The sequence below is a fragment of the Odocoileus virginianus genome, chromosome 33 (assembly GCF_023699985.2).
Source record: "Odocoileus virginianus isolate 20LAN1187 ecotype Illinois chromosome 33, Ovbor_1.2, whole genome shotgun sequence".
In the NCBI taxonomy this organism is placed as follows: domain Eukaryota; kingdom Metazoa; phylum Chordata; class Mammalia; order Artiodactyla; family Cervidae; genus Odocoileus; species Odocoileus virginianus.
Genome location: NC_069706.1, coordinates 14,314,954 through 14,337,700, shown reverse-complemented (window position 1 = coordinate 14,337,700; position 22,747 = coordinate 14,314,954). Strand labels below are relative to the sequence as shown.

Genomic DNA, 22,747 nt, shown 5'->3' with positions numbered 1-22,747 from the left:
AAGTGTGATGGACAGTGTGGCCTTCCTAGCTGAGGCAGCTTTGAAATGTTCCCATGTCGACTTGCCTTCGGTGTGAATGAAAAGAGCTGCAGCCACAGGCTGGCTGGGGGAGGGCATCAGAGCAGCAGGTGCACACGTGGGAAGAAAGGAAACTGAACCAGGAGACGAGGCGCGTAGAGACGTCCGGGACAGACAGGGCCCACTCCCACCGTGGCTGGACTGGCAGTCTCTCCCAGGAGCCTCCTTCCTGGAGGTGCTGGGAGTGCCAAAACAATGATAAGACAATGGCACTACAGAGACTTGATGCCAACCCAGATATTATTACTAAATGAGTATTTTTGGACAAATTACTTAGCCTCTCTGTGCCTTGTTTTCCTACCTTATAAAGTGGGGATAGTATTATCTATTTCATAGCATTGCTACAAGGCTTAAATGAGACAGTGTGTGTGAAAACCCCTAATGGGATACTTAACATACTGGTAAATATTCCTTTCCCTTCTGCATTGTAACAACATGTTATACATGTTGCTGACTACATGCCAGGCACTGTTGAAAGGAAACTATTAATGTTATTTCCTTACGATCTCAACAACCCAGTGAAGCAGCTCCTGCAATTGTATAAATTAGCAAGCTGTGTCAGGGAGGCTCATAGCTTACTTGAGTTCTGGTACTTGCAGGAGGAGGCACTAAGGCTGGAGGCCAGCAAATCTGACTTCAGAACCCACCCGTCACCCTTCACCTCTCTCCCCCACTTATATGAAAGATAGGAAGCCCACCTTTCCCAGGAAGAATGCTTACATATTATCACGCCATCGATCATGTTAACCACTTGTTTATGCTAAGTTTTCAAGACAAAAAGCTATAGTTGTGTCATTGGTGGTATATTTTATAGCTCTGACTTAAAAACCAAATGAACCAAAACAATAATGTTGTGCAACAATGGTTCACAAGATGTGGTCCACAGACCCACAGTGTCAGCATCACCCGGGAAGGCATCAGATATGCAAATTCTCAGGCCCCAGCCCAGACCTACTGAATCAGAAACTCTGTGGGCTGCATCCAGCCCTCTGTGTTTTAGCAAGCCCTCCTGGTGATGCTTTAGACACGAACGTCTGAGCACCACTGCCCTTGTAGAGTGTATATTTTCACTCTGTAGTAACCACAAGGCTGCTGCTGCTGCTGAGTCGCTTCAGTCGTGTCCGACTCTGCGCGACCCCATAGACGGCAGCCCACCAGGCTCCTCCGTCCCTGGATTCTCCAGGCAAGAACACTGGAGTGGGCTGCAAAGTGAAAGTGAAGTCGCTCAGTCGTGTCTGACTCTTCGTGACCCCATGGACTGCAGCCCACCAGGCTACCACATTAGTTCATCCTCCGTCCATGGGAGTTTCCAGGCAAGAGTACTGGAGTGGGTTGCCATTGCCTTCTCCGAACTACAAAGCAAGAAGGTATTATTTTTTTTTATTTCCATTTGGGATTGGTAGGAGATGGGGGTAGTGGACATGGCCATTGAGGACAAATTCATTCATTCACCTATTTATTCAAAATCCATATTTTGAGGACTGCCTATGTGTTAGGTATTATGCTGGGAATGTAGCATCAGGTAAAAATACAGATGTACAAGATTTGACCTACTTTTACAATCTATCAATCTAGTACGGGAGGCAGCTATACAGCACATGATTACACAGTTACTAAGCTGTGCTTACAGTAGGGCAGTGGAAGAGAAAAAGAATGCCTAAAGGGGGGTCAAATCTAATCTTGGAGGTCTGTGACAGCCTTTCCAAGAAAGTGACATCTGAGTCAAGACACTGTCCAGTGAAGCAGGTTGGGAGGGGACAACCAAACGGGGGACTGGGAGCAAGGATCTCAGTTGAGGGAGCAGCCTGTACAAACGCCCTGAGGGGGAAGGTCCTCCATGGGGTAGTCTTAGGTGCACCCCCACCAGAGCCCTTTGGACTGGTTTTTATGTTAATCCTTTTGCTCAGGTTCCCACTCTGTGTGATGGAGCAGAGTCAGTACCTGCACCCATGCACAGGGCCTCGTGTGATTCCAGCTCCTCTCAGGAGACTCTTTTCCATCCCACAGCCCCAGACAGAAGCCCGACCTGCCTGCTACACCCCTAAGCCAGCAGGAGGAGAGTTCTACTCCGCACTTCCCAGGATGGGTGAGTTCCACCTGAAGCCAGCAGCTCCTTACACAGAAGACACACCTGGGCAGTTTCGATGCCGCCCCGGCCCATCACTCAAGCTTTTAGTTTTCTCTCTTTGTTTCTGCTACAGAAGTTCTTTCTTTTTTCCAAGCTCTGCTAACATTTCTACTTTTCTTGCTCTATTTCATCCAGATTCTCTCTGTAGTTTAAGAGGAAACAGTAAGAGTGGACTTGCTACCACCACCCAATCCACTATATTTACGTTTAAATCCCCTCATCTAAATTAGGTGTCATTGCCACACACTGCTGAGTACCATATTCTTCCCCATCTGAACTTGAACCACAGAGGATTATAATCTCTAAGCACTTCCTGTTTGTGTGTGTGTTCATGCTCAGTTGCTCAGTTGTGTCTGACTCTTTGAGACCCCATGGACTGCAACGTGCCAGGCTCCTCTGTCCACAGGATCTTCCAGGCAAGATTCCTGGGATGGATTGCCATTTCCTACTCCAGGGGATCTTCCCTACTCAGGGACCAAACCCTCATCTCCCATGCCTCCTGCACTGGAAGGTAGATTCTTTTACCACTGAGCCATCTGGGAAGAACTCCTGCTGAAATGCAAACTCCACACAGACAGGGACTACCTGACTTTCTCCCCAATATTCCCAGCACATAACGCCATCTGTGGCATGTAATAGGTACTCCATAAATATTTTTAAATGGACACATTAGTTCATTGGTAACTTTCATAACACCATACAAGTCAGATTGTATCTTTCCCCTTTTAAAGACAAGATACTGAGACTTGGAGTGTTAGGTAATTCACCAAAGTGAAAGTAAAAGTGCTGGTCGCTCAGGCGTGTACAACTCTGTGATCCCACGGACTGTAGCCTGCCAGGCTCCTCTGTCCATGGGATTCTCCAGGCAAGAATACTGGAGTGGGTTGCCATTCCCTTCTCCAGGGGATCTTTCCCACCCAGGGATCCAACCCAGGTGTCCTTCATTGCAGGCAGATTCTTTACCATCTGAGCCATCAAGGAAGCCCAATTCACCAAAAGCCCATCATAATGTAAGCTGCAAATCTTGGGTTCAAAACCAAAGCTGCTAGATCCCAAAGACCTCTTTTCTCCATGCATAATATTGCTTCTTCAACAGGCCTGAAACTCCAGAAGGGCTAGGTTTGTAGGTGAGTGCAACTGGATGGAAAATAGAACTGCTTCTTTCTGCCCTGAATCAGGACAGGGTTTGTGTAATTGGAAAGGAAGGGTGTTGGCCCCGGGGCATGGAATAGTCTTTGGGTGGCTGACAGAATGGGGTGAACAGAAACATCCCTGCACTGTTGCAACCAACAGGGGATACTCTCGTCCTGGTAATAATGAAGTTTATTCCTCATAAAGCTAGCATCAGATATGCCCCGTAAAGAGAAGCAGGATCTTCCATAAGAAAAGTCAGCTCAGACTGCTGCGCAAGGCCTCAGGGTTGCTCCCTGGACATACTGCTCTGGAGTGTGCAAAGAGGGTCACAGGGGGACCCACTATCACCAGGAAAACCACAAGAAGAAAGGTCGATGATTCTCCATGACTGTCAATCCAAGACAGCCACGTTAGCTTTGTGAGGCATTCAAAATTCTGAACCCTTAGCAGATTTAGTGAAGCAGTGGCTATTACCACATCATCAAAGTTGAGCAAAGAAAAGCAGGGTATAGATTGTATTTCACGATGATTTCAACCTTGTGCATAAAAATATGTGCAAAGTGAAAAAGATAAGAACTAAAGGCAATACATGAAGAATTGCTAGAGCAGGACTCCATGCGGGTTTTCCCCCTCATTTTCTATACTGCCCGAGTTTTCAGTGATGAACCTAACTCTTTGGAATAAAACAGAATTCCATTTTAAAGGAAAATAATGCTTACTGAGTGCCTATTATCTGGCTATTTCATTCCATTTTATGCAACATCAGGAAGGTACATAATATTATCCTCATTTTACATGTAAGGACATTAGCCTCTGAGAGGCTTAGCAACTTGACCAAGCTGAAGCTGGTTAAGTGAAAAGCCAAAGTTTAAAAATAAATCCTGACCTACTCTAAAGTGGTTATTTCCAACTCTGACTACATGTCAGAATCATTTGGGAAGCGTTTAAAAATCCTGAAGTCCAGGCTACACCCCAGACCAATTAAATCTGAATCCTTGGACCCAAGACCCCAGAACTTTCTAAATGTCCTTATCAGTTACAACATGCAGCCAAGACTAAGAACCACTGCTCTGAAGTCTGTGTGCCTGTCTAACTACTCAACTGTGCTCACTTCCCACGCTAGCAAGGTTATGTTCCAATCCTTCAAGCTAGGCTTCAGCAGTTTATGATCCAAGAACTTCCATATGTACAAGCTGGATTTAGAAAAAGCAGAGGAAGCAGAGATCAAATTGCCAACATCCACTGGATCATAGAGAAAGCAAGGGAATTCTGCTTCATTCTACTTCTGCTTCATTGACTATGCTAAAGCCTTTAACTGTGTGGATCACAACAAACTATGGAAAATTCTTCAAGAGATGGGAATACCAGACCATCTGACCTGTTTCCTGAGAAACCTGTATGCGGGTCAAGAAGTAACAGTTAGAACTAGACATGTAACAACAGACTGGTTCCAAATTGGGAAAGGAGTACATCAAGGCTGTATATTGTCACCCTGTTTATTTAACTTCTATGCAGAGTACATCATGTGAAATGCCGGGCTGCATGAAGCACAAGCTGGAATCAAGATTGCTGCAAGAAATACCAACAACCTTATATACGCAGATAATAGTACTCTAATGGCAGAAAGCGAAGAGGAACTAAAGAACTTCCTGATGAAGGTGACAGAGGACAGTGAAAAAGCTGACTTAAAATTCAACATTCAAAAAACTAAGACCATGGCATCCAGTCTCATCACTTCATGGCAAATAAATGGGGAAACAATGGAAAAAGTGACAGATTTTATTTTCTTGGCCTCCAAAATCACTGTGGATGGTGACTGCAGCCATGAAATTAAAAGACACTTACTCCTTGGAAGCAAAGCTGTCACAAACCCAGACAACATATTAAAAAGCAGAGACATCACTTTGCTGACAAAGGTACCTAGAGTCAAAACTATGGTTTTTGCAGTAGTCATGTACAGATGTGAGACGTGGACCATAAAGAATATTGAGCACCAAAGAACTGATGCTTTGAAATTGTGGTGCTGGAGAAGACTCTTGAGAGTCCCTTGGACAGCAAGGAGATCAAACTAGTCAGTCCTAAAGGAAATCAACCCTGAATATTCATTGGAAGGACTCATGCTGAAGCTGAAGCTCCAATAATCTGGCCACCTGATATGAAGAGCCGACTCACTGGAAAAGACCCTGATGTTAGGAAAGACTGGCGGCAAAAGGAGAAGGGGGCAGCAGAAGATAGGATGATCAGATAGCATCACTGACTTAATGGACATGAATTTGAGGAAACTCCAGGAGATGGAGAAGGACAGGGAAGCCTGGCATGCCGTAGACCATGGGGTTGCAAAGAGTCAGACACAACTTAGCAACTGAAGAGATCAACAAGTGCTGCTTCTCAGTATATAGGGACATCTGTCTCAAACAAATGAAAAGTGAATATACAGTAAGTCCCTTACATTAAGCAAGTTCTATTCCAAGAGCACATTCATAAACCTAATTTGTTCTTAAGTCCAACAAAGTTAGCCTAGGTACCCAACTAACACAGTCAGTTATATATACAGTAATATAGTACTGTATTGTCATAGGTTTATAATACTTTTCAATCAAATAATACATAGAAAACAAACACAAAAAAGAAAAGATTTTTAATTTTACAATACAGAACCTTGAAAAGCACAGTAGTACAGTACAACAGCGGGCACACTGGGGCTGACATCGAGTGAATAGGGAAGAAGAGTTCTTGACTCGAGGAGCGAGAGGAGATGGGAGATGGGAGAGCTGAAGGGCTGTCAGCAATAGGGTATGGAGCGCGAGCTGCAATTTCATTCACACCTGACGTTCAGTACCAGCTACTTTTACACCTGCTTCCAGACATCCTGGGCTTTAAAGAAAGGTACTGTACTCTGTACTCTCTCCAGTACTGTAAGAGTACACAAAAGCACAACCTCTTGTAGAGAATGCATGCACAAGACAATGTACGAAAGATACATGAACTAACTTACATGACTCGACATGCAAACGCACGTTCGCATCTTTGAAAAGTCACAACTTGAAGGTCTATATGTGGAGGACCGACTGGAAACCACTTTTTTTAAACCTCCAATGTCAACAAACACCGACGGAGCACCCACCAAAGACCCTGTGGACTTCAGAGCCTCATCCATGTGTCCACGTCAGCATGTGCAAGAGAGGTAGCCATCCTGCAGAAGCAGGTCACCCAACCAAGTGGGAAAGAGAATAAGAACACTGAGAAGAGACTCCTGAAGGCTGGACCCATTATACAGGTTTACTGATTAACCAGATCCTGGAAAGAAGGGGAGGACTTAAGCAGCAAAGAGCATCAGGGACGAACAGGAAAGTTTCAACGAACCAAGACCAGAGTGAATCCAAGTCAGCTACATCTACCACATAAAAGCCTAGCATGCAGTGCTGTTGGGCAGTGGCAGAGGGTGATTTATTTATACAACTAAAAAACAGACACAGAAGAGAAATCCCCTGGGACGGCCAGATGAACAGATCTGAGACAAGTTCACAGGCAAGAGGTCGAAGCTAATGTAAACGTGGATCAAACAGAGGTCAGAGCACCAAGCTAGAGAAGAACGGAGACCAAGCTTTTAATGACTCACAGTATTAAGGATGACAAAACATGTTTGCGGAGCCCTTGCCACGAGGGAATGCTGGTTTGGATTATTGCCCCTCTCTCCTTCTAACTGTAGGCATGGTATACTTCTTAGCCCCAGCAGTTTCAGGTGCAGCCTTGTGACTTGCTTTGGCCAATGGGATAGAAGCCGATGACATAAGCAAAAGCCTGATATGTACTTGTGTGGTTGGGCTTGCCCTCTTGTGCTTCTGCCTCTTACTCTCTAAAGAAACATATCCTGGGTAACTGCTAATGCAGAGAGAATGGGAGATATGGAATAGACCTGGTCCAACCCACAGTGTTGAAAGTAAGCCCAGGCTAGATCAGCCAACCCACAGCCAACATTCAGGTGCATGGGCAGGAGGATGATGCTATATTAATCAGGGTTCTCCAGAGAAACAGAACCAATAAGATATACATAAATAGAGATGTAGATATATGCATCTCCGCTGGCTCATATGGTAAAGAATCTACCTGCAATGCAGCAGGCCTGAGTTTGATCCCTTGGTCAGAAAGACCCCCTGGAGAAGGGAATGGCAATCCACTCCAGTATTCTTGCCTGGAGAATCCCATAGACAGAGGATCCTTGCAGGCTACAGTCCATGGGGTTTCAAAGAGTCAGACACAACTGAGCAACTAACACAAACACACACACACACACACACACACACAAACACACATAAAACCTAACCCTCTTTGTACACAGTCCAAAGGCTTGAGGACCAGAGAGCCAATGGTGTAAGTTCCAGTCCCAGGCAGGAGAATACCAATGTCCCAAGTCAGGCAGACGAAGTTCCCCCTGCTCATGCATGAGTGCTCAGTCACTTCAATCGTGCCTGACTCCTTGCAACCCTATGAATTGTAGCCCACCAGGCTCCTCTGTCCATGGGATTCTCCAGGCAAGAATACTGGAGTGGGCTGCCATACCCTCCTCTAAGGGGTCTTCCCAGCCCAGGGATCGAACCCATGTCTCCTGCATTGCCTGTGAATTCTTCACCCCTGAGCCACCAGGCAAGCCCTCCTCCTTGCTCAGACTTTATGTTCTAGTCAGGCCCTCAACTCACTGCAATCTGCTTTACTCATTCTACTCATTCAGAAGTTAACCTCATCCAGAAACACCCTCATAGACACACCAAATGTCTGGGCCTCCCAGCCATTGTCAAGCTGATGCATAAAATTAATCTTCACAGATGCTTATTGTGGTATGGGTATGCCACTGAAATGATGAGGGAGATTGTTACACAGTTACTGCAGTTAAGAGCTGACTGAGACACATGATGGTCTCACTGCATCCTCTCCACAACTCAGGGAGAGAAGTTCTGTCATTGTGTTATAGGGGAGGAAGCAGAGTTTTAGGGAGGCTAAGTAACTTGCCTAAAATCAGTAGGTGGGAGATCTACGTTTCTGATCAAGGTCTCCCTTTAAAGATCATGCTTAAAACCACTACACTATGCCACCTCCTTGAGCTTTCAGGGCAAGACAGCCAAGGACGGACTCAGCAGCCATACTTTCCCTAGGCTTTTATCAAGGTCTGAATCATAGTTGGGCTTCCCCTGTGGCTCAGCTGGTAAAGATTCTGCCTGCAATGCAGGAGACCCGGGTTTGATCCCGTAGGGCAGGTGAAAGTTAAAAGCCAGAGAACAGAGGTGATCCAGTAGTCACAGGGACATTGCTCTGGAAACTTCCACCTCTGAAAGGACAAATGAGCATAGGGGTTATGGTTCCAATGGTCAAGATTTAAAGAGGGAATGGCATCTCCAAAGCTCTTGCAAGCCATTCTGTCTTGATAAGAGTGCAACAAATCTGGAGAAAATGGTGCTATAGGACCTCAAGGAAAATGAGCACACTTTAATACAGGGCTTCTCGGCTTGAGCTCCGTGGACACTCAGAGCCTGATGATTCCTGTTGGAAGGGACCATCCTGTGCACTGTAGGATGTTCAGAAGCATCCCTGGTTTCTATTCATTGAATGCCAGTAACAGTCTTTGATGCCACAATCAAAACGATCCCCAGATATGGGGCAAAGTCACCCTTCCTTGGAATTAGCAACAATTATCACTGAGAGTGTTGCTGATTCCTGAACACGGCTACACATCAGAGTCATGTTAAAAGCCCTGGGAAATGCACACTCCCAGGCCTTGCTCTGACTCACTGACTCAGAACCTCTGGAGCAGAGGCCTGAGACTCTGTATTTTGACAGACTTCCTGGATGATTTTTTTTTTTTAGCCCGCCCAACCTCAGACAGGCACTTGGGAGCCATGGTCTTGGCCAGCACTGCTCACCAGCTCCACATTTACTGATGCTGTAGAAAATAGTCACCTCTTCCAGCTGCCCAGCACTTTAGGGACAACAGCTTTTGTATGTTAGGGGCATTTCTGCCTTACAGGTCCTTCCTCTCCAAGACAGAAGCCAGAAGATTTGCTTACCAAGTTTTCTGAGAATCAGATGTACTCAAGAGAAACCTCGGCTCAGGAGACAGTACTGTGAGGAAGCAGGCACCTGGAAGATTCCATCTTTCTGGCCATGGAGGCAGTGGCAGCAGCTGGCTCTTGGGGCATCAGGGCAATGTTCAGACCTGGTAATATGAGCACGGTGCCCAAATCCAGGGACAGCAACAGTGTGGTCTTTATAGACCAGCCCTGGAGTTCCTGGCAAGCCTAACCTCCAGCCCTTTGATAGAATCTATGTGCACCTTCATTGCCTTTAATAAATTCTTTTCTGCTTAAATTAAACTCAAGTGGCTTCTGTTGTCTCCAGTCAAGAAAAGGTAACTTAATCCCTATGATCCTTTGAGGGAAGAAAGATTAGCAGTATTAGGAATATAACATAGGTGCCCAGAGCTTGGAGGTTGAAACTGGACTGCCTGGGTTCAAATCCCAGCTCTGCCACTTAAACTGCTGCTGCAGGCAAATTACATCAGCCTTCTGAGCCTCAGTTTCCACTAAGAACAATGAAAGTAGTATATACTTCACCTATTCTTTTGAAGATCAAAAGGGAGAGTTTATATGTTTGTATGTTTTGGTATTGCAGTTCAGTCTTGCAGTTCAGTCACTCAGTCATGTCTGACTCTTTGCTATCCCATGGACTGCAACACACCAGGCTTCCCTGGTCTTTACTATCTCCTGGAGTTTGCTCAAACTCATGTCCATTGAGTTGATGATGCCATCCAACCATCTCATCCTCTGTCATCCCCCTCAATCTTTCCCAGCATCAGAGTCTTTTCTAATGAGCTGGCTCTTGGCATCAGGTGTCCAAAGTACTGGAGCTTCAGTTTCAGCATCAGTCCTTCCAATGAATATTCAGGACTGATTTCCTTTAGGATTGACTGGTTTGATCTCTTTGCAGTCCAAGAGACTCTCAAGAGTCTTCTCCAGCACCCCAGTTCAAAAACATCAATTCTTCGGTGCTCAACCGTCATTATGGTCTAACTCTCAAATTCGTACATGACTACTGGAAAAAACATAGCTTTGACTATACAGACCTCTGTCAGCAAGTGATGTCTCTGCTTTTTAATAGACTGTCTAGGTTTGTCATAGCTTTTCTTCCAAGGAGCAAACATCTTTTAATTTCATGGCTGCAGCCACTGTCCACAGGGATTTGAAGCCCAAGAAAATAAAGTCTGTCACTGTTTCCATTGTTTCCCCATTTACTTGCCATGAAGTGATGGGACCAGATGCCATGATCTTAGTTTTTTGAATGCTGAGTTTTAAGCCAGCTTTTTCACTCTCCTCTTTCATCTTCATCAAGAGGCTCTTTAGTTCCTCTTAGTTTCTGCCTTTAGCATGGTGTCACCTGCATATCTGAGGTTATTGATATTTCTCCCAGCAATCTTGATTCTAGTTTGTGCTTCATCCAGCCTGGCATTCTGCATGATATACTCTGCATATAAGTTAAATAGCAGGGTGACATAAATTTACAGCCTTGACACACTCCTTCCCCAATTTGGAACCAGTCTATTGTTGCGTGTCCAGTTCTAACTGTTGCTTCCTGACCTGCATACAGGTTTCTCAGGAGGCAGGTAAAGTGGTCTGGTATTCCAATCTCTTTAAGAATTTTCCACTGTTTGTTGTGATCCACACAGTTAAAGGCTTTAGCATAGTCAAGAAAGCAGAAGTAGATATTCTTCTGGAATTCTCTTGCTTTTACTATGATCCAATGGATGTTGGCAATTTGATCTCTGGTTTGTCTGCCTTTTCTAAATCCAGCTTGTACATTTGGAAGTTCTTGGTTCACGAACTGTTGTTGTACATACAAAACACATTAGCTTTGTTATTGTTGAGTGTTATGTCAAACAATAACCAGCATTGAGGTTGCCAAGAAAAAAGACCTTTATTGGGGGTCTTAAGAATTCAATTCAGGAGACACCGATTTGGGTAAAACTGAACTAGTGTTCCAGGAAAGAGAGTCAGGGCAAAAACCACGGAAGTGTGCATGAGTTATGATTGACCTTGACACAGAAAGGAAATATTTGACCTTAAGGGATAGGCTGTCATGAGTTATTTAGGGTAAGGGTCCAACAAGCAGATAGGCTGTCATGAGTTATTTTAAGGCAAGGGTCCGATAAGTATCTCAAGTTTTTGGCAGATGTTGTGGATGCCTGCTTTCAGACAATAAGTGGTCAAAAGGTCAGATTCCATCTGGGCTGAGACGTGCAGAAGACCGCTTCCTCAACAGACTCCTAGCTCCATCTAAGCTCTCTTAGCAATACCAACTCCATTTTTGTTTTCCTTTCACAGTTGGTTCTGAAAGCTTTTCACCTTCCCTAAGACTTCAGCGGATCTAGTCTCCTCCATGCTTTTTAGAGGTCAAGCCATTCCCACCACTGTCCCTTTTCCCTTGTGAGGCTCCTGGCTGCAATAACCTCCCTTTTTACTTCCAGCTATTCAACTCTTTCAAAACCTAACTTACTTCCCTCCTTCACAAAAGTCATGCTACTACTTTCCTTCTCTGAAGCTCTGTAGCATCTGGCAATCACTACGGCAAAACTTAAGTACTTAATTATATATTGCTGTGATAATCCCAGTGTTTCATCCTGGATAGGTCCTAATCTCAACAGCTAGACTGTAGACTTCTTGAGGGCAGATCTCTTGCTTCTTATGTCTTGGTCAATCCCCACTGGGCTGGAAAGTTAGGAGAAATGAAAGAAGAAGATGTCATATTGAACTGAGCAACTCAACAGATGCTAAAATGTCTCAGGTCAGAGGAGCAAGGGAAGGTGAGCAATGAAACCGGGAGTGCCTCTCCAGGCAGCCCTGAATCTCACACAGCAGAAGGGCCAGGAGGCTGTTCAGTAATTTGCATACAGATGACATTCTGCAAAATGCAGGTGCCTGCCTTCTCACCACAGAGGCCAATTAAATGCTTTACATTTTAAAAGCAGACTCTTTAAGAAATGCCTGTGAGAACAATTAAGAACACAACACACAGTAAATGAAACAGGAAGTTATCAAAGCTGCTGAAAGAAGTTGAGGAAAATGGCCAGTGGCCAAATGGGAGGAAACGGAGTCCAGTGGATCAGACAACAGACACAGGTCCTAGTCCCAGCAGAGCCTCTCACAGGCCAGTTGTAAACTAGAAGTAATAACGGTACTCGCCTGATAGGATAGTTGCTAAGATTGAATGGATTAATACATACAAAGTAATTAAAACAGTGCCTAGTACTTAAGTGCTCAATGACTGTTGGTTGCTATGATTATAACGATTATTAATATAATGTTATATATGCTCCAAAATAGCAGGGCCCTATTCTGCCTTGTTTTCTTAGCACCCCAGCACTTTAGGCACACAGGAGGAAACTCCATAAATGTTTGTTGAATGAGCAAATTAAACAGCAAGCTTAGTGGGTGACAAATTACGACCCTGAGCAGCTTGCAGACCTGCTGCCCAGGTGCCTTCAAGTGCTCCTTCCTTCCCATGGCCAAATCTCAACCCTGGTTTGACAGCCCACAAGACCCCCCTCCAGGCTCAGCCCCTCAGTCTCTCCTGGCCAAGGCTCTCCATCCCCTCCTCAACAGATCCAGTCCCTGCATCCCGCCCAGAGCCCCATGGACTTGCACATCCTGAGCTGAGGCCCTAGAATCTTACAGACCATGATTTAAATCCTGACTTTCAGCATCTTGCTAACCTGTGTCCTTGGGTCATTTTCTTCATCTCCCTAATCTCAGTTTCCTCACCTGAAAAGTAGAATAACAGTACCCACTTATGGATGTAAATTCCTGCTACTGTGCCCAGCACAGCATCTGCATATAAAAGGGGGTGCATGCAAACTTAGGCGATCAGTTGTGTCTGGCTCTTTGGGATCCCATGGATGGTAGCCTGCCAGGCTCCTCTGTCAATGGGAATTCTCCAGGCAAGAATACCAGAGTGGGTTGCCATGCTCTCCTCCAGGGGACTGGAGCAGGTTGCTATTTCCTACTCCAGGGGATCTTCCTGACCCAGGGATCAAACCCACATCTCTTGTGTCTCCTGCATTGGCAGGCAGATTCTTTGCCACTGTGCCACCTGGGAAGCCCTAAAAGGTGGCCCACTGCTAATTCCTTCCTGGCCTGCAACTTCCACAATCTGGTAGAATCACGAGGGCCCCATAAAAGCACTAGATGAGCCATTTGGCCAGCAAGAGCCTGGTGATTGAAATCATGAGCGTCAAGTCTATTTCTCCAAAAGAGAGCAGAACTTTGTAATAAAACTGAATTGTGGTAGAATGCTGGGGAAAGCTGTTTGCCGCAGGCTTAATGGGTAAGATATAAAGGGCACATCCTCAGAGGCCAGGGGACAGGTTTATTAATAGGCTTACAGCCAGGGGGAGCTGCTGGAGAGCCAGGGTGGCTTATCAGCATGAAATAGTGTGTACTCACAGATAAAATCACCCACACAGCAGCCAGGCGGCCACTCAGAAATAAACAATGACAATGGGCTACTGGGACAGGAAATGCCAGTGGTCCCCCAAGCACTGGTCCATGATCTCCTGTAAGGATGGTGACATCAGAATCACCAAGGGAGGTTTTCCAAGTACAGACAGACTTTAGACCCATATCTAGGGTTCAGTTCCTGGTTTGGGAAGATCTCTGTAGGAGGGCACGCAACTCACTCCAGTATTCTTGCCTGGAGAAGCCCATGGACAGAGGAGCCTGGCAGGCCAGTGTCCACAGAGTCACAAAGAGTCGGATAAGACTGAGCGACTAAGCACGCACACACATAATTAAGACACTCCAAAACTTGGCTGCCTCTTCAGCATCATACCTGTGAATCTTTTAAAAACTGTTAACAGCTTCCCAGGGACCACTTATAGTCACTGGACTAGAAACTCTAGCATACATGCATGCTAAGCTGCTTCAGTCATGTCTGACTCTCTGCGACCCTGTGGACCGCAGCCCGCCAGGCTCCTCTGTCCCTGGGATTCTCCAGGCAAGAATAGTGGAGTGGATTGCCATGCCCTCCTCCAGGGGATCTTCCCAACTCAAGGACTGAACCAGCGTCTCTTACATCTCCTGCACTGGCAGGTGGGATCTTTACCACTAGCGCCACCATTTAACATATATCCATTTCATGTTTTGGTAAGAAATCAATAAGAAGAAAAGATGGCTACATTCTTCATTGAGCTTACAGTTGACTACTAGAGACATTAACCAAAGAGCCAATCAATCAATCAATCATTCATTCATTCTAGAATCAAGTAAATACTATGTGCCAGTCTCTGTACTTTGTAGGGATTTTGACTGAGCCCTAAATATGGGGAGCAGCAAGAAATCTGGCAGAGAGTCATATTTTAGATTTTAACCTATTCACGGGAGGCATTATTGTTTCTTTGTCTTTTTAGAATTATGGCCCATATTAGTTACTGAGATGAGAAATGTCTCCTAAAGTTGAGAGAAAAGATTATGTTTGCAAGATCACAGTTCGCAGATTTGAGAAAGAGGTTTGCACAACTAAAATACTGACAGTATATTCCCAAATGATACAGATGAGTTAGAAGGGTGACAAAAGTAAAAGGGAAAAAATAGTAGCAGCAGCAATCATATCTAAAACATATTAAACTCTTACTATGTGCCAGCACTGATCTAAGCGCCAAACAAACATAAACATATTCACACATAGCCCTTTCATTGCAACTGGATAGAGTAGGAAATGCAGTAGCCTTCCGCAAGGGTAATTTCACAATGGCGCCAGTGGCCTTAAAAAGCATTCCTACCATTCCACCATGCTCTTTCTTTACATTCAGTCCATCCTTTGGCTTCATGCACATATCACTAAGGCTTTATGCACAAAAATGTGCAGCGGTGGTTTCCAATGGCACAAAACCTGGAAACAAAATGCCTGAAAGTCAGGGTTGGCTTATATTATCTCTGGTCCATCCACATAATTGAACAATGAGACACCTCTCTTTGTACTAATACAGAGCCCTTTCCAAGACTAACCATGAAGTGAAAAATGCAAGTTCCAGAAGGATGTATGGTGTTTTTGAAATTTTATGTCATATGCATATATTAACTTTGCAAAAGCAATGTAGAGCAATATACCAAACTGCTAATTGAGTGTGATCCAATAGTCTATGCAAGGACAAGAAAAATTGGGAAAGGAGTTTGGGAAAATGTTAGCTGGTTATGTTTGTGTCGTAGACCACTGGATTTTTTTTTCCTCCTATTTTTCTGTATTTCTAAATTTAGATGTGTGGTAAATGGAATACTTTTGCCATTAAAGAAAAATTTAGTAAAAGAAAATCATGAGTCCAGGCTAGGGATTTGCTTAGGTTTTTAAAACCTTACAATACATATAGGAAGGGATTTATGAATAAGAAAGAAATAACAAAAAATGGCAGAAATGTCAAGGAAATGGGTAGAAAGTCATAAACCTTAGAATAATGTGCCAAAAAAAAAAAAAAACCAAGGGTCTTTCAAAATTGAGTTTTAGAGGGAGGTGGGAGGGGGGATCGGGATGGGGAATACATGTAAATCCATGGCTGATTCATGTCAATGTATGACAAAAACCACTACAATATTGTAAAGTAATTAGCCTCCAACTAATAAAAATAAATGAAAAAAAATTGAGTTTTAAAGCATCATGCAGAGGTTGTTTTCTGGGGTTTTTTTTTTAAGTGTATTGGTTAGGACTTTTTGACAAGTAATTGACAGGAAATCCAACTCAAACTGGATTAAGCAAAAGAGGGGATTATTGGTTTACAGAATTGAAAAGCCCAGGGGAGGATTTATTCAGGAATAGCCTGCTTCCGAGGCTCACCTGCAGAAAGCCTTCCTTTTTCTCTCGGCACAGCTCTCCACCGTGAGGCTTCAAAATCAGACCCAAGTGGTGGCTCCTGAAAGCCTAGGCTCACTTCACTGTTATTACTGGCAGTTCTAGAAGAAAAGAGCCTCTGCCTGTTTCCCTAATAGATGCAACTGCATGTAATTCACACCAGTTGGATCACATACTCATCTCTGAACCTATCACTGGAGTCAAGAGAAAACAAAGTTCTGATGGGCCAGCCCAGGACACACAACAAACCCTGGAGCCCAGGGTGGATTCAACACCATCTGAAGCAGGTGGATTCAGCACCATGTGAAAATGTGCCCAGTTCACTCCTTTTCCATAGGGCCCAGACATTTAAAAACGTACTGAGAAGGAATCCCCTTCAGGGCAGTAAGTTAGTGTCTGTGGTTCAGGAGCCACAAAATGCTTGGCAAAGGTAATTATACCTGTGCCTGACATCTTTCTTTCTAAAAAAAAACCCACTCATTCTTTTCAGTTTTCTTATTCCTTATCTTCAACCTCTCCCTCTTCAGTTATCTGTGAAATTCAATATTTTATTTATCTTACTGATGTTTTAGATACCAAAGTAATATAACTTATTCTCAAACTTATCAAGCAATAGAAAAATGTGCAGTAAAAAGTGAGAGCCCGTACCTCCTGGAAAACCTCTGGTGACAGTTTGGTACATAATCTTCCACAATATTTATTGTGTGCATATAAGCAAATCATGTTTAATACAATGTCCCATATTTACACAAAAGTGTTGAAATCTCCACCAGAGTGGCCAGCAGCCTTGCCTGGTCTCTGGAGCACGTGTGTGGTATTTCTGAGGACACATCCAGAAACCATGTTTATTGCCCCTTTCATTCATTCCTCGACCAGTCAACAAGTGTTTAAGTGCCTACTATGTGCCAGCTACCATGCTGAGTGCTCAGAATACAGGGTGAACCAAACGGACCCAGCGCCCTTCCTAGAGATAAAATCTGGTCTACAAGGATGATGAGTCTAACTCAGTTCAAGAAATGCATTCACCAAGCACCTTCTCCCCATCAGCCCGTGTACAGGGTGCGGGTTCTCACTGGCAAATCAGACGTAGCCCCTACCCTGAAGTGCTCACAGAATAGCAGAAGAGGCATGTGAGAAAATTAAATATACTCTTTTAATTTTTCATTATTTTCATTATATTATTAACTAAATGTATTGAGTATTTACTATGTGTCAGACACTACACTAAGCACTTTACATGTGCTAACTCAATAAATCTCCCCAAGGACCTTGGGGGTAGGTATGATGACTAGCCCCATTTCACAGACATGAACACTGAGGTTCAGAAAGGACAAAATGACTTGCTTGAGGTCTCATAACTGTGAGTGACTGGGCAGTGACTCAAGCCCAGATCTATTAACATTTATCTCCAAGATGCCTTCTTTTCTTTTACTTACCAGCTATTCCACTCCACAATGTTTTCTTTTGCTCCTTATCAGCAGATTCCTACAGACCCCACATGACTTAACTCCACCCCAATCAATTTGTGCCCGAGTCTCCAAACATTAGGAAAAAGCTTTACATGAACTATATTGATAGCTACATTGACTGAAAATTGTGTCACACACAGCAAAGAGTATCTGTTCCCAGGGCACGCAGTGAGACAGAAGTAGGTCTGTTAGCAGTTTCATATTCCACATTCCACTCGGAAGGTTAATGTTGCAGGTCTCACGCCTCCTGAGCTTAAAACCAGGGACATCAAAGTAACGAGGGGCATGAGCCTTCCATGAGGTTTGGACTAATGACCGCTGAACAGCAGTTCTGCCCTGAGCCCCCGTGACGTTGGTTCAGCATGGTAAGAAAACTTGACAAGGATCTTGGTCAAAAGAAGCCTTGATCATTTAATGAAAAAGGTTAACTGACCAGGATCTCACTATCATTTATTTTTAAACCAACAGGAGTCATAATTTTATCTATTATCTCACCCCGACCAGCTTTCCTGCCCCTGCCCTGCATCCGATCACTGTCAGCCCGCTCTGGGATGCAAACCTCTGCGGATGTCGCCTTGACAGCAGACGTGTCATTATCTCCATAAAAAGGTATTTCTGCTGACAGAGCCAACTGCCAGGCTGGTCCTTCAGAACCCCATCTTTCACTCTGCCATCCCCTCCCCAAGCTCCTGTTCTCCAATCAGACCTTTAATTCATTTCAGTGGTGTTCTACTGAGCTCCCACCCTGGGCCAGACAGAAAGATGAATGAGACCCACGTCTTATAAGATCCATGGCACGCATGGTCAGAAGGAAAGGACAGACAATGTACACCAAAATAAAAAAGAGTAATGTATCATATTTCCCATGCAGTAGTATAAGGAAAGAGGCTTCCCTGGTGACACAGTGGTAAAGAATCTGCCTGATAAACAGGAGACTCAGGTTCGATCCCTGGGTCAGGAAGATCCCCTGGAGAAGGAAATGGCAACCCACCCCAGTATTCTTGCCTGGGGAATCCTATGGATAGAGGAGCCTGGCAGGCTACAGTCCAGAAGGTCGCAAAGAGTCAGACACAACTTAGAGAAACAAAAACATGGGGAAAAACAAGATACAGAGGAAGGGGTTATGTATTCTCTCTGGAGAGCATAGAAGAAGGCAGAAAGAAGTTTTCACAGATGAGGGTTTTAAAGAATGAGTAGGAGTTTTCCGGGATGGGGCAGGAATTAAAGGCAGGAAATTCTGAAATGGCATGTTTGGGGAAGAAAAGAGGGTTTCACAGAAGTTAGTAAATCTATATATAGAAAAAGGAGGAACAGGGGGTTTCCCTGGTAGTTCAGTGGTTAAGAATCCACCTTCCAATGCAGGGAACTAGGTAGGGGAACTAGGATCCCACATGCCACCAGGCAACTAAGCCCATGGACCACAACTACTGAAGCCCAGGAGCTCTAGAACCCACGCTCCACAAGAGAAGCCCTTGCACCGCAACTAGAGAGAAGCCCCCAAGCACCGCCAGGAAAGAGCCTGAGCACCCCAACAAACACCCAGCATAACCAATGCCTTCTTAAAGGAGCAAAGTGGTAGATGAGCATAGGAAATTATGATGGCCCCAACCACTTGGATTGCTTAGTTCTGTAAAATTGTTTAGATCTGGAAATAATTTCACACTAACAGGAAAGTTGCAAGATTTGTACAAAGAATCCTTACATACCCTTTCATCCAGTTTCCCAAGAGTCAACATTTTGCCATACTAGCTGTATTATCTTCTCTCTGTGTATACATATATGTATTTTTTTTCTGAACAATTTGAGAGTGATTTGAGGTCATGATACTCCTTCACCCCTAAACACTTCAGTGAGTACCTCCTAAAACCAAAGTAATTTTCTTAGGTAACTACTATATAAAGTCAGGAAATTTAAGTTGACTTAATACTATTATCTGATCCAAAAACTATATTCCTATTTCACCACTTTCCCAATAATTTTCTTTATACCAAAGTTTTAAACTGGAACCCTACTACTCCAATATTCTTGTCTGGAGAATCCCGTGGACAGAGGAGCCTGGCAGGCTATAGTCCATAGAGTCACAGAGTCAGACACGACTGAAGTGACTTAGTACACACACACTACTGCTCCCAACATGTCCTGCTTTAATTTTTTTCATAGCATTTACCACCACTTAACACATACATATTTTTAATTTTTAAAAACTTCTATTGGAGTTTAGTTGCTTTACAGTGTTGTGTTAGCTTCTGCTATACAGCAGAGTGAATCAGCTATATATGTGTGTGTGTGTGTGTGTGTGTGTGTGTGTATACATCCCCTTTAAAATTTTTTAAAATTATCTTTCCCTTCCCACCAGCCCACTAGAATGTAAATCCTATCAAGTCAAGATCTTTGTCTCCTCTGTTCACTGTTGTGTCCTCAATACCCAGAACAGTGTCTGACATGTTTAATAAATATCCTTTGAATTGCCAACTGAATGGCCAACCTCCGATTCTTTTTTTAAAACAAAACAACAACAACAAAACAATGGATGTTCATGTCAGGAACACTGACCTCCATGTTACTGCTTCCCGTCTTTGAAAATTCTTGCTTGGGATTCTTTTGTTCCCCTGTAGGTATTCAGTGCATATTGCAAGGGAGATGGCCACCCGAAAACAGGGCTTCCTCTAACACTAGCCCAAGCCAACTGAATGCCCTCTGGGCCGTCGGTACAGATGAAAAAGTTCTTGAAGTGCAATGGTATCTATCCCTCTGCAAACAGAGTTAGCATCTTTAGATTTAATTGAAAGATAAAAGAAAACCCCTAACCAGAAGGTCAATTTATAGATTCAACAGTTAAATCAAGCCATATCCTTAAGCACATGGGACATGAACCTTGTATTAAATCAAAGACTTAATCTAAGTTAAGCCACCCTGCCTGGGCACATGAGCTGAAGACATGTAATTAACACCAGCCAGTCAGTACCTTGTGACAATTTCCAGGGGGTTGGAGGATGCTCACCTTCCAGTTGCAGAGATGGTGGGCTTAGCCTCTTTCTGTCTGACCTCATCTCCTAAGACTCACAACACTGCAGCCCAACAGGCCTCCTGGTGCTTCTCAGATATGTCAAGGATGCTTCAAGGTCATGTGTACCTGTTCGCCACCCAATTTCCCTTTGGACTGTGCTCAAATGTCAGCTTCTCAGTGAGAACTCCTCTGTCATCTTATTTAATTCTGTAAGCTCCCTCCTCCCTGTCATGTGCCACCCCCTGCCCTCTTTATCCATTACCATAGCACGAACCGCCTGCCATACTGCACATTTTACTTAATAACTTACTCTGGTTCCCAAAGTAGTGTTCAGGATTTAGGAAGGCACGGGGGTTGCTTTCTCATTTCATGCTGCTCCTCAATCACCTGGAACAGTGTCTGGTATATATTACACACTCAATACCTAACTGATTAATTAATTAATTGGTTAGTTATTTGATTGAGTGACTAGTTAATTAATTCCACTCCTGTGGCTATCCCAATGTGAGCACTGGGCTAATAGACTCCAAAGTCTGTGCTGGGTTACCAAGTCAAATAAGATCTACCTAGAAAAACCCTAAGCCCAGATGTCACCAACATCCACCTGAGTCACTGATGCAGGTTAGTGCCCTTAGGATAAAGTTCAAAGTCACTGTCCCTAGAATTCTTATCTCCTGGACCCCTATCTTCCACCACCCCCAACAGTTCCTCTCCCCTCCAGTGACCTAGAACTTGTTCTTTCAGCTCCTCAGGGTCACCAGATGCTTCTCACATGCAACACCTCTCCTCCTAGAATAGTCGTCTCCATCATCCCCTGCTCTCAGAGCCTGGCCAAGTCCTGCTCACCAAGTGCATCTCCTATCACAGCACCCTTCACTCTTTATAGAAGTCGTCTTCTTGCAGGTCGATCAGTACCAGGAGACGGTGGGTTCAGTGATGCCAGGACCCTTGCCTCTTTCTTCCCCACTGTACCCCAGCATCTAGGGCATTGCCAGTCTTCTAGTCGAATATTTGCTCATTTGGAGAAGAATTATCATCCCATTTCACAGACGGAGGTCAGGTGTGGTACAATGATAAGACCACGACCTTGAGACAACTCTCAATTCAAATCCCAGATTTTCCACTTAATCGCTGTGTGACCTTAAGAAAGTTTGTTAAACTCTTTGAAATTTTTTCTCATCTATAAAATGATAAACACAGTAAAATTTTAATCTGTTCAATGCTGTCCTCAGAGTTGGGAAGCTGGTAATAAACAACAGGTTGGTTCATAGTGATATCTGAGCCAAGTCCTAAGTGATGAGAAGGAGGCAGCTACCTGAAGTATGACAGGAAGAACATCTGACGCAGAAGGAATGTCACACACGGAGGTGCTGAGGCAGGAGGAACCTTGCAGAGTTCCGGGAAGAGAAAAGAAGACCAGCGGTGTGTCTGACACTCTCAAAAGCAAGCCTCCGCTGCTCTTAAGACACGCCGAGCCACTTTCCTGGCCCTGTTTCAGGCTCCTCTACCCATCTGCCCGGCTTCAGATTCCACGGTCCCTCTCAGCTCCAATGAAGGGCACCGCATCTCCAGCCACAGCCTTTTCATTTATCCTCAACTGCAACTGGACTCTCCCTCTGGTTAGCCACCCTGGGTCTCTCCCACCTCCCTGTCATCCCCCTGAGTGTCCCTGGAAACCAGGTTTACTTGGCTCTCAAGCTGAAAAGCTCTAAGACAAAAATCTGTGGGTGACAGGAAGATAAGCAAAATGCGGGGGACTGCAACTCCAGATCTGGGTGCCACCTGGAACTAGTTAGGTCTGAAAATGTAACACTTCTACTCCCAGTAACCAAAATTCCTATCCTCCTCTCACTCTACCATCCCAAAGTCTGTACCATTGGCGATTTAATCTTTAATTAGGGTCTGCTCCACCCTGGTCCCTTTATGGCACTGATTCTCAACTGAGGGCAGTTTTGCTCCGCTGAAGGACATGTGGCAATGGAGGCTTCCCTGGTGGCCCAGTGGTGAAGAATCCACCCTCCAAGGTAAGAGTTGAGGGCTCCATCCCTA

The 22,747-nt window shown here is 44.5% G+C and overlaps 1 long non-coding RNA gene across 1 annotated transcript; it reads left to right on the top strand.

The window, feature by feature from the left end:
• Positions 1–1,073: 1,073 nt before the first annotated feature.
• Positions 1,074–9,705, top strand: LOC139032817 (uncharacterized). The gene is made up of 3 exons (XR_011485438.1): positions 1,074–1,445; positions 2,086–2,164; positions 9,360–9,705. It is a non-coding gene; the product is annotated as an uncharacterized lncRNA (long non-coding RNA).
• The last annotated feature ends 13,042 nt before the right edge of the window (positions 9,706–22,747 follow it).